The sequence below is a fragment of the Triticum aestivum genome, chromosome 7A, assembly GCF_018294505.1.
Source record: "Triticum aestivum cultivar Chinese Spring chromosome 7A, IWGSC CS RefSeq v2.1, whole genome shotgun sequence".
NCBI lineage: Eukaryota > Viridiplantae > Streptophyta > Magnoliopsida > Poales > Poaceae > Triticum > Triticum aestivum.
The window spans coordinates 674,496,412-674,512,989 of NC_057812.1; positions in this window are offsets into that span (position 1 = coordinate 674,496,412).

The following is a 16,578-nucleotide window of genomic DNA, read 5'->3' on the forward strand; positions in this document are numbered from 1 at the left end:
TCAATGGGCATCTGATAGGGGTAATACAAAACTCCTAGTGGATGTAAATGGCATCATCAGATTAATACAATGCCTACTTGAGTTATTTGAGCAAGTTTGGATCTACAGGGAAGAAATGACGATGAACGCCGACAAACTGTGGATGAACTGCAAAAGGGAAGTAGGGTACTTATGAGATCTGACGAGAAGTCTTTGGGATGCCGGGGCACTGCGGATGTAGTTGAAGCACCGTAGATGAACTCTGACGACGCCTGGAGCAGTGGAGAAGATGCAGCCAAGTTGGCTAGAGAACTTGAAGAGGCACGGCAGAGCTACGGTCGTGAGAAGCACTGGGCGCGAGGAAGATGACGGTAAAAGTGAAACCAGAAGCCCCGTGCGCGTATTTATAAGATGGTAAAAAGGTGGAATGGCAAGCGTGAGAATCCAGGCGGCATAGTAAATTTTAGGTAAAAAGGCACCTCGATTTTCGGGCCTGGCAGATAAACTTAAAGATTCGCTAGGACGTCACATCTAAGCTCCATAAAATTAGGAAGGTGATGTCACAACAGGAGGAGACAAGAAATGTCAAGAAAAATAGTGTCACAAGCCGGCAGTCTCCCATGATCCTGTCGAAAGATAAGCTGAAGAGGCAAAAGAGAGGTTCTGGTTCATCAAAGGATGACCCGGACTTAATTCCAGTGTGAAGTTTAATATGGATAAATCCAAGTGAACCTGTGGGCTAATGTTGGGGATATAACCACACACAATGACCCGGACAGGTTATGGCCAGGTTATCCAATGGCGACTCTTAGAGCAGATTCATTATGTGGGTCGCAATGACTATGAAGCTCAAGGCCCATGAGGCGACTCATAGAGCAGACCGGCTTATGGCCCGGCATCTGGGAGGCCGGCTCGAGGAGGAAACTAAAAGGAAACTCCCTTACTTGGGAGGCAAGATAGGTAGGAAACAGACTAGGGCACGGGTTTGTACTACCACTCGGACTATGTTGTAAACTAAGGGCCTCGACTTGTATATAAAGGGGAGCCCCTGGGATAGAAAAAGGACTAGGTTACAAGCTCTCAAGTACTAGGTTAGTCAAGTCGCACCCTTATAATCGATATCTCAAGCAATAATCAATCAAGGAGGAAGTAGGCTATTACTCCGCCGAGAGGGACCGAGCCTGGATAAACCCGTGTCTCTCAATTCCGATCAACCCCGTTCAAGCTACCACCCGGTTGCGATGGTGTCACGACTAAGTCCTTTTTCAAGGACATCTGCCATGACAAAACCATGACAGGTAGTGTGGCACCTGATTCTTGGTGGAGGGGTCACTCATCTCTAGTATGCAGATAATACCATGATTATGGCGGAGGGGTTGGACCTTCACGTTCTCGACCTTATATTCCTTCTTCTCTGTTTTGAGGCCATGTCGGGTCTTAAGTTCAACTTCGACAAGAATGGGTTCATTATACTAGGCTACTCTGTGACCGAGCAACATCGGATTGCAGACAATTTGAATTGCATGTTGGTTGCCTTCCCCTTATCCTATTTGGGGATGCTGATGTCTGACTCGAGGGTCCTACTGGGTGATTCGACCCGCTTATGGTGTGAGTCGCGTCCCAGGTAAAGCTGTGGGGTGGGCGGCTTACCTCCAAGAGAAGTAAATCTGGTCCTTATTGACTCTAATGTCTCAAACCTGCCCATATATATGATGGGGAGTATATCCTGCCAGAGGGCATTCATAGCTCGTTAGACAATGATCTTGCTAGATTCTTCTAGCGGGAGGTGGACGGCCGCTAGAAATACCATATGGTCAAGTGGGCGGACATCTGTATGCCAAAAGACCGTGGTAGATTAGGCATCATAGCCTCCCATTGCATGAATGTGGCCCTCATGCTGTGTGGGTCTGACGGATCATGCGAGGGGAGGGGGCTTGTGGTTGCAACTTATCCAGGCCAAGTATCTGAGGGGCGAGCCCCTCGCGTGCTTGCGCTCGGGTGGTTCCCAATTATGGAAATCCATCTAGCGGATCAAGCACGATATTCGCCTTGGGGTCTCCTTCGCTATAGGAAATGGAGAAGGAACCCCATTATGGCTTGATTCCTGGTTGGAGGCCAGCCATTGTGGGTGGGCTTTCCTAGCTTGTTTGCTATTTGTGATGATCCGATGCGGTTGGCCTCCGCTGCCGTCCAGAATGGGCATTGGAAAACGACACATATATAGATAGGAGATCATTCATAATATGCTTATAGACAGGTGATGGTTAATAACTAGTATTGGCGGTGCTCTATTCCTTGACAAATCATCCAGTAATAACCTGCTACTGAATACGGAATAATCTCGAAAGAATATTGCAGCACCTAAAGAGAGACAACCAAGAAAACATGGAACTTACATTGTGGCTCACTTGTGTCATTCTATTCAGGAATTCCATATTACTACAACTGATTTGTGCCTTACACATGCTGCTGGTGCTATTATGTCATATCTTAAGGTCATTCTGTTCCAGAGGAATAATTAATGACAGTAGACATTCGTGCATGTCCAATATATAATTTTTTTTTTGCGGGAGTCCACAACTAATGGCCACTAGATCATGTTTTTCTCATCCCCTGAGCAATAGCAAAACTATCATGTCATCCTATTTGTTTGGAAAAGTAATGTGGTCTTTTGAATAGATGCCCCTCTACTTTGTGCATCCTGCGAGAGATGATCCACCATACTCACCGTGCATGCGTGTACTCAGAGCACCAAAGTTCACTTGCGATCATGTTCTGCCAGCTCCGGCAGACGCACATAAGCCTTCTGAGCGTGCGTTCCGATAACAGTCGTAGCACCAGCGACATGGCCTGCGTAGATAGCGATGAGGCCAAGACTACTATGTCCCCGCGTGGCTGCCTCCCGAGATGCGCAGTGCTTTCCTCGTACACCGCAATCTCCAAGCAATAATACTACACCTACGAAAGGTGCTACGTAGGCCTACTTAACCTTCCATAAAATTCCCTTCTTCCTCCTGATTTTAACCGGTGTGGGCCCCAGCTGCTAATCCTGGCCCAATTAACAAATCCCACATCAGCTTTTACGTAAGATCTGAACGTAAGCTTACGTATGTCTAGCATTGCTCATCTCCAAAAGCCAGTTATTTCGATGGACCAAGCTCTTCAAGTCGATGAGCTTCTCAATGTCGCCGCTCGACGGGGTGTATGCCCAAATGTCCTTTGGCCAGTCAGTTTGCGTTAGGAGGATGCTCCGGCCATTGTCCATAAGGGCCAGTGGGATCATGTTCATATGGTAACTGTCGTACATACCTCTGATGACCCTGTCGACCGCCGGTGACGCCCTGCCTGCCTCGATTCGGCAATGTAGATCCCACACGGTGCCTGGCCCGTGTCCACGCAGTAGCCAGACATCGTACTGATGCTCATGGCCGGAGAAAAGGCACAGTCTCCCAGCGAGCTCCGTCAGACACCGGCACTTGCGCAGAACCTCATCCTGGATGCCCGGCGGTGCCGGCGCGGTCGCAAAGGTCTCTTCGCAGACGGAGAAAGAGACGATGATCATCCCTATCTCTTCGAATCGGTCGTCGAGGGTCCGGTGGCCTGACCAGTAGACGTGCCCTTGGGCAAAGACGCTCGCTTTGAACTGTTTCACCCAACCCTCCGGCCTTGCGGCGATCGGGCGCCAAGATTCCGTGGAGCCGTCGCGGTCGTTTACCACGTAAACCTCGCAGCCGACGGACGCGGGGCGGCCCTCGCCGTCGCGGCCGCGGTAGTAGACGCGCACAACCTTGTGCCTCCTGGCGCGCGCGTCGTAGCCGAGCCCTAGGCTCGCGTACCTCTCCATCACGTCGCGGGGAAGCCGGCAGCCCGTCGTCCGGCCCTCCGGGAGCGCCCTCTTCTGGCCGGTGGACGGGTTGCAGAGGAAGTGGATCCCCGTGGGGACATGCTCGAGGATGACGAGGCCGCGGCACTGCGTCGTGGCGAGGCTCGGGTGCGTGGGGCGGTGCGAGGGGTCCTCGTCCCAGAACACCGTGATTAAGCGTGGGAAGCAGCCGCCCGTGACGGCGATCGGAACGTCCTCCTCCTCTTCGTCGCCGTCGGAGGAGTCCTGCAGGCGGAAGATCTTGGGGCGCCCGCCGTGGATGGCGTGGTAGAGCTCGGTGAAGTCCTCTGAGGAGAGCGCGGCGGCCCAGGCGCGGGAGAGGCAGCGGCACGCGAGCACGGACTTGGCCGGCAGCCGCGCGAAGATCTCCTCCTCCATGATCTCGTCGGGGAGGACCGCGCATCGGGGCGTCGGAGCCATTGTCGGCTGCTGGAAAGGCCGTTCTGATTTTGCGAAACTGCTGGAAAGGACGCGAGGCGCAGCACATGCAGGCGACGGTTGAGAGAAACGCACGCAGATCAGCTCAAAAAAAAAACGCGCGCAGATAGATTGGTTTTGGTAGGGCGCGCGATGAGGTGCATGCAGCAGACACGTTTTTTTAGCATCAGACACAAGCGATCATATACACGCATACACTTATTTCTATGAACGCACACACCCATACTCTACCTCTATGAGCACCTTCAAAAGACTGAGCCGACATATCATCTTGAGATTTATGAAGTCACCGTAAGCGCCTCGTCGTCGACGGGAACGTCTTCTCCCACTGAAAGCGCATCGCTGGAAATCCTAAAATAAATCCAAAAATAATGCGAGCACCAGGATTTGAACTCTTGTGGGTTAGGGATACTACTGTCCATCTAACCAACTCAACCACAGGTTAATTCGCACATGCAGCAGACACGTTAGGGCGTGCACATCAGGGGTGTGCTTCACGGTCTCATCGATTCCACGGGAATCAGATCTGCACATGTGCCTGCTTGTTTGTTGGGAGTTTCAGTTACCTACAAACTAGTCGCGTTTGTCAACACGTTTTCTTTAGCACGGTACGTGGAAGCTGCTACGCACGGCCATACATGCACTTCTATGAATGCACATACGCATATACTGTCCATATGAGCACCTCTGAGAGACATCGCCGAAAGGCCTAAAATAGGTCCCAAAAAAATGTGAACATCAATGCCAAGTCTAGGACTTGAACTTTGGTGGGTTGGCTTAGGCGCGCAGGAATAATCTAAATAAATATATTACAAAAAACACATTTTTCATACTTCCTAATATTCTAAATAAATATATTACAAAAAACACTTTACATAAAATATTTGAAAAATATATTAACCAAGCATTTGAATAGTGTTAAATGTGTATAAACAAAATGTTTCTCATGTATATGAAAAGTGTATACAAGAAAGTACATAATAGATGTTTACCATTTTTCAAATATAAGTTCAACCTTTTTTAATACATGATCAATATTTGAATACATCATCAACATTTTTTAATACATGATCAACATTTTTCATATACATGATCAATATTCAAATATAATAGATGAACATCATGTATTAAAAAATGTTGAAATTATATTTAAAAAAGGTTTCTCATGAAATACATTATCTATCAATGTTTGTATACATGATCAACATTTTTTAATATCATGTGTTAAATGTGTATAAACAAAATGTTTCTCATGCATACGAAAAGTGTATACAAGAAAGTACATAATAGATGTTTACCATTTTTTGCACTTGTTCATCTGTTATATAATGTTCTTGACGTTTATGAAAAATGTAAAACGAATACCAAAAGAAATAAAGAAAAATAAACAAACAATAAACTACAGAAATAAAAGAAAAAGAGAAACAAAAATTTAACCGAGGAAACAAGTGCAAAAAAGAATGGGAAACGGTGAAACCAATAAAAGATCAAAGGAAAATAAAAAATACATTGAAAGCCAAGAAATAAACAAAAAACAGAGAAAAAAAGAAGGAAAGTGAGAGAAAAGAAAACTGATGAAAACCATGAAAGAAACAAAATATAAACAAGAAAAGCGAAAGAAAAAGCAAAAAAGCAAAGTATGATGGCGAAAAAATAAAACAAAGAAAAAAAAGGAAACCAAACATAAAAAACAGAATGAGCACATCAGCGAACGATCGACGAACGAATGAATCGAGTGCAGGTTCGGTAACACGCTATTGGGCCAGCCATGCGTGTGCGCTTTGCGGGAAAACTTCAGTGAGAGGGATGCTAGTCCGCGAGAGCTATGTGTCACTTATAGCGAGACAGTAACTTCTCTCACGTCGAGGGCGGCAGCTCCTCTGGCTGAAGGTGCTTGCATATGGGCCTGCCCTTTAGTGTAGGTTTGCTACTCTCCCTCTCGCACGTTGCAGGTTCGGTCGTTCTAGATTCGGTCGCCATAGATTTTCAATGTGTTTCTTTTTTTTCGGTTTCTTTTCTATTTTGTTTGGTTTCTCATTTCTTCTCTGATTTTCTATTTTCACCGTTATACTTCGGTTTCTTTGTTTTTTCTTTCATTTTCTGGTTTCTTCCTTGCTTTTTTTTCATGTTTTTATTGGTTTTTATTTTCTTTATCAATTTTTCAAATTTTTTTCTTTATTTTTTGTTTCTTTCGTAGTTTTCAATACTTTTTTGTTTTTCTTTATTGGTATTTACTTTTTTTCATTCTTTTTGCACTTCTTTATTCGGTTTTTTTGTTTCTTTTGTTTCTATTACCGGTTTCATTGCTTTCTCATTTTTCTTTGTTTCTTTTGGTTTTCATTCTACATTTTTCGTATATGTCAAGATTTTTTAGTACACTTTTAACATTTTCCAAATACAAGTTTAACATCTTTAATACATGGTAAATATATTTTCTATACACATTTTAAACATTTTTTAAATGCTTGAGTGATATTTTAAAATACAAGATTAATGTTTTTAATACATGATCACCATTTTTATATACACATTTTTTAAATACTTGATTAAAAGTCTTTAGATACAAGATTTTTGTTAATACATGGTCGACCTTTTTTATTTACATGTCTAACATTTTTTAAATTCTATGCAATATAAATATTTTTCAAATACATAGTCAACATGTTTTCTATATACATTTAACATTTTTAAAATTCTTGATTAAATTTTTTAAAATACAAGTTTAACATTTTTTGACTTTTTGAAATACATGGTCAACATTTTTCTGTACACATTTAACATTTATTTAAATATCTTCATTTGATTTTTTAAAATATTTGTTTCAAAAATTTTAAATGCTTGATTAAAAAATTTAAATACATGATCAACTTTTTTCACACACATAGTATATTTTTTATGCCTTTCTATATATACTAGGTATTTGCCCGTGTGTTGCAACGGGGTAAAATATTCTAGTTCATTAGTCCCTGATAATCTATCATTTATTATTTATATAATTGAAAAAACAATATTTTATTTTTCACTCTTAGCAATGTAGGTTAACAAAAAATTAGGTGATACATCATGGCCAAAAATGATATGACTGTAAAAAAGATTTTATTTGATAAGCATTTATGCACTTATACCAAAGTAAACGTACTATGGCAAACATGAAATCATGTCGTGCCTATGGCCTACCTAGATGATTTGTATGGATTGGCAAGGACAGTCAATTGAACGCGGCTGTACTTTATGTTCTCACACTTAGCAAACGTCAAAAATATTAAACAACAACGCAATCGGTGTACTCTCACACCTTAGCAACATAGCAGAAGCCTAAAAAATAGCAGAAGTATTTAACAAAAAAACTAGTTGGTACATCACGGCAAAAAATAATACTGAACCTAATTTTAAGGGATAACCATCAGGGAGGCACTATATACATTAGCCATGCATCTCCATAATATGGACGTACCCTTGGCATATAAAAGGAACAAAGATTGTTCAAGATTGGGACAACTATACCCGGACAGAACGAGTTCATGCAGACCCTGCCTGGTATGACATGCTTATAGCGCAGTGGTGAGGAAGTTGGGAAGGTAACGGGAGCCTGGTCTAGTCGTTGGCACGACATCACCCTGCTCAACCGGCCTAGCGCGTCGGCAGCCCACTGATGGCGATCTACCTTGGTGATGTGCCTTCCTCTACTACAACACCACGCCCTTCCGGGTGTCGCTGAATGAAGATTCACCGTGGTCCGGTCCATCACGACCTGTCCGCGACACGATTGATGTAGTTCCAATTCAATTGGTCGATGGGATTGCGCCGAACTGACGTTGAGAGTCGGCAAGATCGGAGAGGGCGACAGGTAGACGATGTTGTGGCTCAGATCACGCGGCGGAGTTGACAAGATGAGAAGAGAGTGGCAAAGAGATCGGAGAGGGCGTGTGATTTTCCTACCTCTAGGTTTAAACATTGTAATAGAGAAGCCAACAAGGTTGCACGAGCTTGCTAGGTTGGCTAGATTTTCTTCTACTGTTGATTGGTTTGAGGAGTCTATGATTGAGATTGTACCTTTTCTCACAAACGATGTATCTATATCTATTATTTTCGGTTGAATAAAGTCCACATGTCTTCAAAAAAAAAGAGGTTGAGGGCGAGGTCCCCGTTGTCATGCGGCCATGTAGCGATATGAGCCATCGTCCGTGAGGTTAAGGCTACGTTCGAGCCAGGCGAGGAGGCAGGGGCCTTCTTTGACGACGGATCTGGATGGATGTGTCTTTCTTCAAGCCCAGGTTTTGGCAACGGCGTGCCTTGCATCGTCGTCGGTGCACTCTCCTGACTAGGACTTCGCTTTCGCCTTGGTTTTTCGGCGTGCAAGAGGATAGTGGCATCTCCAAGCTATATGCTTTTCGCCAATCTTTCTTACTAGCTTGTTGTATGTGCTTTGTGAGCTGTTTCCCGGCGCCCCTGTATCTTTCCTGTATGTTTTATTTTTTTTAGTTGGTGCTTGGCGTTGTTTGGGGTTGTAATCCTGGCCGGTTGATGGCTTTGTTAATTCAAAGTCGGGCTCCTCTGGAGCCTTCGTTCCAAAAAAAAAAGGTTAAGATTACGTTTGCGGATATAAAAAATAGAAGAAGAAAAGGAAAGAGAGAAATAGGAGGTGGGGAGGGAGAAAGAAGATTGATTGGAAGAAGGAAGGAGATTGATTACATTTGCATTGATTCTGGTTGTCAAAAAACGTTTGCATTGATTGTGTTTTTATTACCAAATAAGAGGTTGTTTATACCATACGTGAATTCTTTGGTTACCAAAGGTAGAGTGGGTCTATCCGGTCAGATGAGGATAAAACCGGTAAATAGGGAACCATGAGAAAAAAATCAGTGGAGGAGTGGGGGTCGTACGAGAATGATGACGAAGCCTGGGGAGGTAATATGGGAGAGGGAAAGCTACGGTTTTTTTAGGTAGTAGAGATGAGAAGGACTGTGATAACTGTCAGCCGTGCCACTTTTCTCATGATTTATCTGGCTTCTCCCGATTTATTTTTCCTCTGCACACGAGGTTGCGGGCTCTCCCCGATTTTCTAGGCTGCTACACATGCGCAATCAGCAGTTTAAAAATAGGCAAAAATAGGCCTATTGACAAGGGGATCGAACTCACACCCTCCCATACTAAATGTAACCACATCAACCAGCTTGGCTAGCTTTGTTTGTTCATTCCACAAAACTTACATACTACTAGAATCTTCTTGAGACGAGATTGCACACACAAAAAAAACGACAATCATTAACTGAAAAATCCAAAACGACGGCCTCACTTGTCCGGGTTTTAGGACTATATATGCACCCCAGTTTCATCATTTTTTTCTGCACGTTTCACACCGGTTCACATAGTTCACAAAAGTGATCATCCCGTTCTCTCCTTTCAGATGCAAATTACCACAGTGTTTCCGCGTAAGTTATCAACTATATAGGTCCTATATTACCATGCTATTTACATAGAAATTATTGAGGGGTATTTTTTAACAACTTTTTTCTCCCTTGGTCAAATTTAAGGCGGTATCGTACATAAGTTATCAGGTATGTGTTTATATATTATCGTGCTATTTTCACATAAGTTATCATGCTTGCATTACGTAAATTATCTTGTTGCTTACACTGAAGTTACGGGAGGTAAAAAAGGTTTCCCAATTTTCTCTCCATGCACCAGACACTGAAGTTATCATGTCTAGCTATGGTGTGTTAAATTACCATGCTATTTATGCAGGAGTTATCGGAGTTATTAGTGTATTTCCCCCCAAGTTGAAGTTAATAGGGCATGGGGTATGTAACTTACCAGCCATGCGGTGCGTAAATTACCATGCTATTTTCGGTGGAATTACCAAGGTGTGTTCCAGTAAATTTTATCTCTCGATCAAAAGTTACTAGGACCGGGTAACTTAGCAGCCCCTCAGGCCATCGTGTAAGAAAACTTCTTGCAATAATAACCTTTTTAGTGTTCATATATTGAACAGTAACTAGGGTGGAATGAGTTATATAGGAGTCGATTCCATAAGTTTGGGGTCTTCTAGGATGTTGTTTTTTGATTCACTAGTTCCACGAATGTACAACTACATGGATTGACGAATCTTAGCACAAGCATGATCTAGCTGACCTGGTTAGAGCGGTCAGAATTTCCCATTGACCAGGCTAGATCCTGGGTCGATGCAGCATGTCAGCATCATGAAGGACATACCGGACGCGACCACACCCTGAATTCAGGTAAAATCAATCAAAGACGATCAACAGCAAGCCATGTTTTGCATACTGTAGCAAGCAATTAAGAAGCACAATGGTTGATTGGTTTCTTACGGAGTAGAGGAAAGTGGGGATCTGGAACTTGCTGGAGATGGTCCAGCCGGCGAGGTTGTACTGCATGCTGAGGCCGACAACGGTGACATGTAGGAAGCTGAAGGACAAACTTATGTAGAATTGAGCAGCATGGCACCGTCAAGCAAGACGACCGTGTTGGCGAGCTTGGTGGCACCGATGGCCGCCCTGAGATTGAGAGACACGGAGCAGGTGACTACGACAAGCATGAAGGAACGTTGGGGATGGCCGTCCGGCGGCTTCAGAAGCCCCTGTTCATGCGGCTCCCCGCATTCTGATAAGATAAAGAGAAATGTGGTTTATCAGGTCGAAACAATACAAATTATTGTGCTGACACATCATAAATTATCATGCTAAAAATGAAGTTGCCATGCCAAACACTAGAATGAGTTAAACATGCTGACAAAGTGTGAGTTAAACATGCTGGCATATTAAGTTATCAGGCTCAAATTGCATAATTTGTCAGGTTGAAAGTAAAAAATATTGTTGAAAGCAGATCGAATTAAAAATGCTGACATAGTATAATTTGTCAGGATGAAACAATATAAATTATCAGTTAGAAACTGTTCAGGTTATCATGTTGAAAAAATATAATGAATTAAATAGGCTAACAAAGTGGGTTTTATCATGTTGACACACTAAAATTTATTCAGGATGACATATTATAAATTATCAGGTTCAAGCTGCATAAGTCATCACGTTGAAGTAAAAGCATGAGTGATACATCACAATTTATCAGGCTGATGTATTATAACTTATCAGGCTCAAGTTGCATCAGTTATCTGGTTAAAGTAAAAAAAATAAGTATTCAAAGCGGTTCGAGTTAGAATGCCGGCATGATATAATTTATTAAGCTAAATCAATATGAATTATCAGGTAGAAACAATTGGAGTTATTATGCTGAAAAATAAAATGAATTAAACAGGTTAGCAAAGTGATAGTTATCACGCTGAAGTGACCAAGATGACATAGTGTAAGTTATAAGGCGCTAGATGCATAAGGTTCATACTTTAGCCTTCCTCTGAACAAAATAATCCTCATGCCAACTAGTCCAAGGCCAAGAACATAAGGAAACATAAGTACCTGAATGGTCAGCCCAAGATCGATGATGCCATATGAAAGATCGTGGATGTCGCCTAGAAGGGGGGGGTGAATAGGCGTTTTAAAATAATTACAATTTAGGCTTGAACAAATGCGGAATAAACCTAGCGGTTAATTAGTCAAGCACAAAAACTAAAACAATTAGGCTCACCTATGTGCACCAACAACTTATGCTAAGCAAGATAAGCAACTATATGATAGCAAGATATATGACAAGAAACAATATGGCTATCACAAAGTAAAGTGCATAAGTAAAGAGCTCGGGTAAGAGATAACCGAGGCACGCGGAGACGATGATGTATCCCGAAGTTCACACCCTTGCGGATGCTAATCTCCGTTTGGAGCGGTGTGGAGGCACAATGCTCCCCAAGAAGCCACTAGGGCCACCGTAATCTCCTCACGCCCTCGCACAATGCAAGATGCCGTGATTCCACTAAGGGACCCTTGAGGGCGGTCACCGAACCCGTACAAATGGCAACCCTTGGGGGCGGTCACCAAACCCGTACACTTTGGCAACCCTTGGGGGCGGTCACCGGTACCCGTCAAATTGCTCGGGGCGATCTCCACAACCTAATTGGAGACCCCGACGCTTGCCCGGAGCTTTACACCATAATGATTGAGCTCCGAACAACACCAACCGTCTAGGGCGCCAAGGCACCCAAGAGGAACAAGCTCTAGGGTGCCCAAACACCCAAGAGTAATAAGCTTCTCAAACTTCACTTCCACGTATCACCGTGGAGAACTCAAACCGATGCACCAAATGCAATGGCAAGGGCACACGGAGTGCCCAAGTCCTTCTCTCTCAAATCCCACCAGAGCAACTAATGCTAGGGAGGAAAATGAAAGGAAGAACAAGAAGGAGAACACCAAGAACTCCAAGATATAGATCCAAGGGGTTCCCCTCACATAGAGGAGAAAGTGATTGGTGGAAATGTGGATCTAGATGTCCTCTCTTTTTTCCCTCAAAAACTAGCAAGAATCCATGGAGGGAATGAGAGTTAGCAAGCTCAAAGAAGGTCAACAAAGGGGGAAGAACACGAGCTCAAAGAGGTTGGGGTCAATGGGGAAGAAGACCCCCTTTTATAGGAGGGGGAAAATCCAACCGTTATGTGCTCAGCCCGCACACGAGCGGTACTACCGCTCCTGGTCCCGGTACAACCGGGACTCACAGTATACGTGCAGAACCCTACCAGGCGGTACAACCGGGCGACCAGGCGGTAGCACCGGTTGAGAAGAACAACCGGACCAACCGCCCAGCCACCGCTCAACCACCGCATAGGAACAGAAGGGAGTCACCCCTGAGTGCGGTAGTCGAGCGGTACCGGGCCGGTGCAACCGCATGGCCTTGAGCACTCGGGTGGCTAAGTCCTGAGCGGTAGAACCGATCCGGACACCGGTGGTACCGGTACGACCGGACCAACCGCGCCACCACCGCCTGAGTACCGCATCAAAACAGAGTCCTGACCGGTACTTGGGCGGTGCCTGGCCGGAACAACCGCCCAAGACTTTGCTGAGCAAGTTGGTGGTACCACCGCCCGGAAGCAGCGGTACAACGACTGAGAGCTCCAAGCGGTACTACCGCTGGGGCACGCGATACTACCGCTGGGACCAGACAAAAACCACTCTCAAGAAAACCAGAACTTCCATAACTTCTGCATATGAGCTCCGAATTGAGCAAACTCAAGCTTGTTGGAAACAAGACGACGAGTAGCATCAAAACTGCGACTGGATATAGTAAGAAGAGGTAGGGGAGGTATGCCAACAAATAGAGGAGTGAAACCTCCAACCGAGAAGAACCGGCAAAACCTCCAACATCGAAAACATCATAGAAGATGCATGTGAACTCCGTTTTCGATGAACTCATGCTTGTCATCAAGATGACCATAAGCTCTAAGACTCACAAAGAGAACCAAGCAAGAACCAAGAAAGATGATGCAAGGATGCAATGGTTTGAGCTCTCTACGAATGATACGATCAAGCTACTCATCGAGAGCCCCCCCCCCCCTTGATAGAACGGCAATCGATCCTATAACCCAGTCTCCCAACTACCATCATGAGACCGGTAAAATAGAAAACCTATCAAGGGCAAACCTTTGCCCTGCACATGGTCCACTTGAGCTAGATGATGACAATCTTGACTCCCTCAAGGTGGACCACCTTTCTTGATTGTGTTGACTCGATGAAGACTAGTTAATTGCTCCCCATACTCCACTATGGGTGAGCCACTCTTCCGCACATCTTCACAAGTCCATTATCACCACAAAGGACGGCAAGCTTCAAGCATTTGATCTCTTCGTGATGCTCCACTTGAACTTGCACACCGCAACCTAACCCCATAAAGAACTCTCACGAAGACCATGGGTTAGTACACAAAGCGTAATTGACAATTCTTACCATACCATGGAATCACTTGATCCCTCTCGGTACATCTTCTGCGCTTTGTGAGTTGATCAACTTGATTCACTCTTGACTTAGTCTTGATTAAACTTGAACCTTTCCAATTCTCTTCATTTGAATGATGTCTTAAAGGTAGACATGAATGATCACACAATCTTCTTCTTCAAGACATGCTTGCAATAAGCTCAACTCTCACATGACCAATCTTTGGATAATTCCTTGAATACCACCTTGGTCGACACAAACTCTCCTTGAAATCAACACATGCACTCCAAGAAAAGCCTATGGACAAAACCTTCAAATATAACTCAAGGAAACCATTAGTCCATAGAGATGGTCATCAATTACCAAAACCAAACATGGGGGCACCGCATGTTCTTTCACCATCTTTGTGCCGCTCTCGGAAGGTCTCGAGGCCCTTTCATGATATGTAGCTGAACCAGTGCATGTCAACGTCTATTTCAAAGTAGTTCGAGCCCTACATCATCATAAGTAGACATATGCACATGTTTCAATCTAGGGTGCATCAAGAATATCTGAATATGAGCACCTTGATGGAGACGTGAGGAAGCATGAATGCTTAGTATAGCTTTGTAGAATTTGTGCTGAGGTCTAGACAACACTGGCTTCTGGTTGTAGGTCTGCACAAGCCTCCCCTTGGCTGCACTAAGCTACAGGTCTTGGGGTTCACAATGTCGGACAAAATTTTCAGCCTCTCTATGTAGGGCACGTTGTTGTCTACTGGGAACCCCTTGACCTTCTCCATTCCCTCATTCATAACACTTTGCATAACCAATTACTCATAAGAAACTTGTCTGAGGTACTGAAAGTGTTTAGCTTATGAAATGCAATCAATTTTGCTCAACTTGATGTTGTCCCTGAGCTGAGGAGAAATCTGCTTGTCGAAGCTATCGGATATTTTGAAACACAGGACTAGGATTATGCCTTCATCGTCATTCTGGCCGAACATGGTAGTAGGATAGGCAGGCAACTGTACATATCAGCTAACTTGGTAGGTTTCAGATCTAACAAATCAATACTGCTTGGTTAAGTAGTTGAAGAAACACAAGTGAATTACTGAATGTTCATAATGTTGGCAACTGCCACAAGTAAACATAATCCATACAGAACCAGGTGAGCAGTGTGGAGAGACGTTAGATGAAACAGAGTTTTCAGATGGCCGAGGGGACTGACTGACCATCCACTGAATTGGTTTGGCAGAGCCTTGCCGGCACGGTGACCACCACCAGCGTCCATTCTATCCACGGGCCAGTCCACGAGGGACACCAGACAGAGATCCTCATTGGCTGGCTAGTCGCTGCCGCATGGTTGGCTCGCGACGACACGCAGGAAGTAGAGGGTGCGGCGCAAATTGGCCCGGTGTGGGGAGGTGGAGGGGGAGTGTTTGCGGTGCATGGAGGCGGAGGTGACACGGAGGTAGGAGCCTCCGTCGGCGGTGGCGCGGTGGTGGGGGAGCGACCATGGTGGCGCGCGAGCTCACCGACGGCTGGAATGGAGATCGAAGCGAGGTCGGGGGAGAGAGGGTAGCACTATTGGCTTTCTCATAAGGGTGGGGTTTGATCTGTTCGAGTGTTTTTTTTACGTACCAGTTCGGTCATGTGATCGTGATCCGACGTCTCCCAGCTCGTGTGGTAGTTTTGCAAAAACAATTACGGTTGCCATATACATATTTCGATATAAGAAACATTTTCTTTATACACCATATAACATTTTTCAAATGTTTAGTTAATATATTTTTAAATATTTTACGTAAAATGTTTTTGTATATAATTGTTTCAAATATTTGAAAGTATAAGGGAAAAGAAAAAAGAAAAATAAATCAAAAAATGTGAAAGAAAAATAAAGAAACGACGTCGTGGCCTCCCGCGCACCTGGCCGACCTATCTGGTGCTCCCCTGACACAAGGCTTCTCTACGCCTCATTGTAAGGAAGACATAGCATTCACGGGGGCCTAGAGCTTGGTTGACTTCAGCTTTAGGGTGGCTGGTGGCCACATTCTGCTAGTGTTGGATGATCCGACTGTGGGCTTCCCCAAGAGGCAGAGCCAACAATGGACGATTTTGAGTGTCGAGGCTTGTAAGGACGACTCGGGTTCAACTAGACAGCTTGACGAAAGTGTTTGAGTTCATCCGAGGGCACTCAGTTTGGCAATGAACAGTTCGGCCTTTTGGCCCGAATGGTCTGACCGTGTAGGTCCCACACTTCTTTGGCCTTCTCGCTAATAGTCCTCGGATCCCGTGGTTAGATGTGTTCATTCGTGCTCCAAGCCCTCATTCTTGAAAATGGAGCTCATTGCGGAGTAAAGTCGCCTCGGCTTGTCTCTGCTTTGTGCGTTCTTGAAAGTGCAACTATCCCTATGTGGTTTTGGTAATTCATAACAACATATAGCTCATTGAGCTAATGCTATTCCAA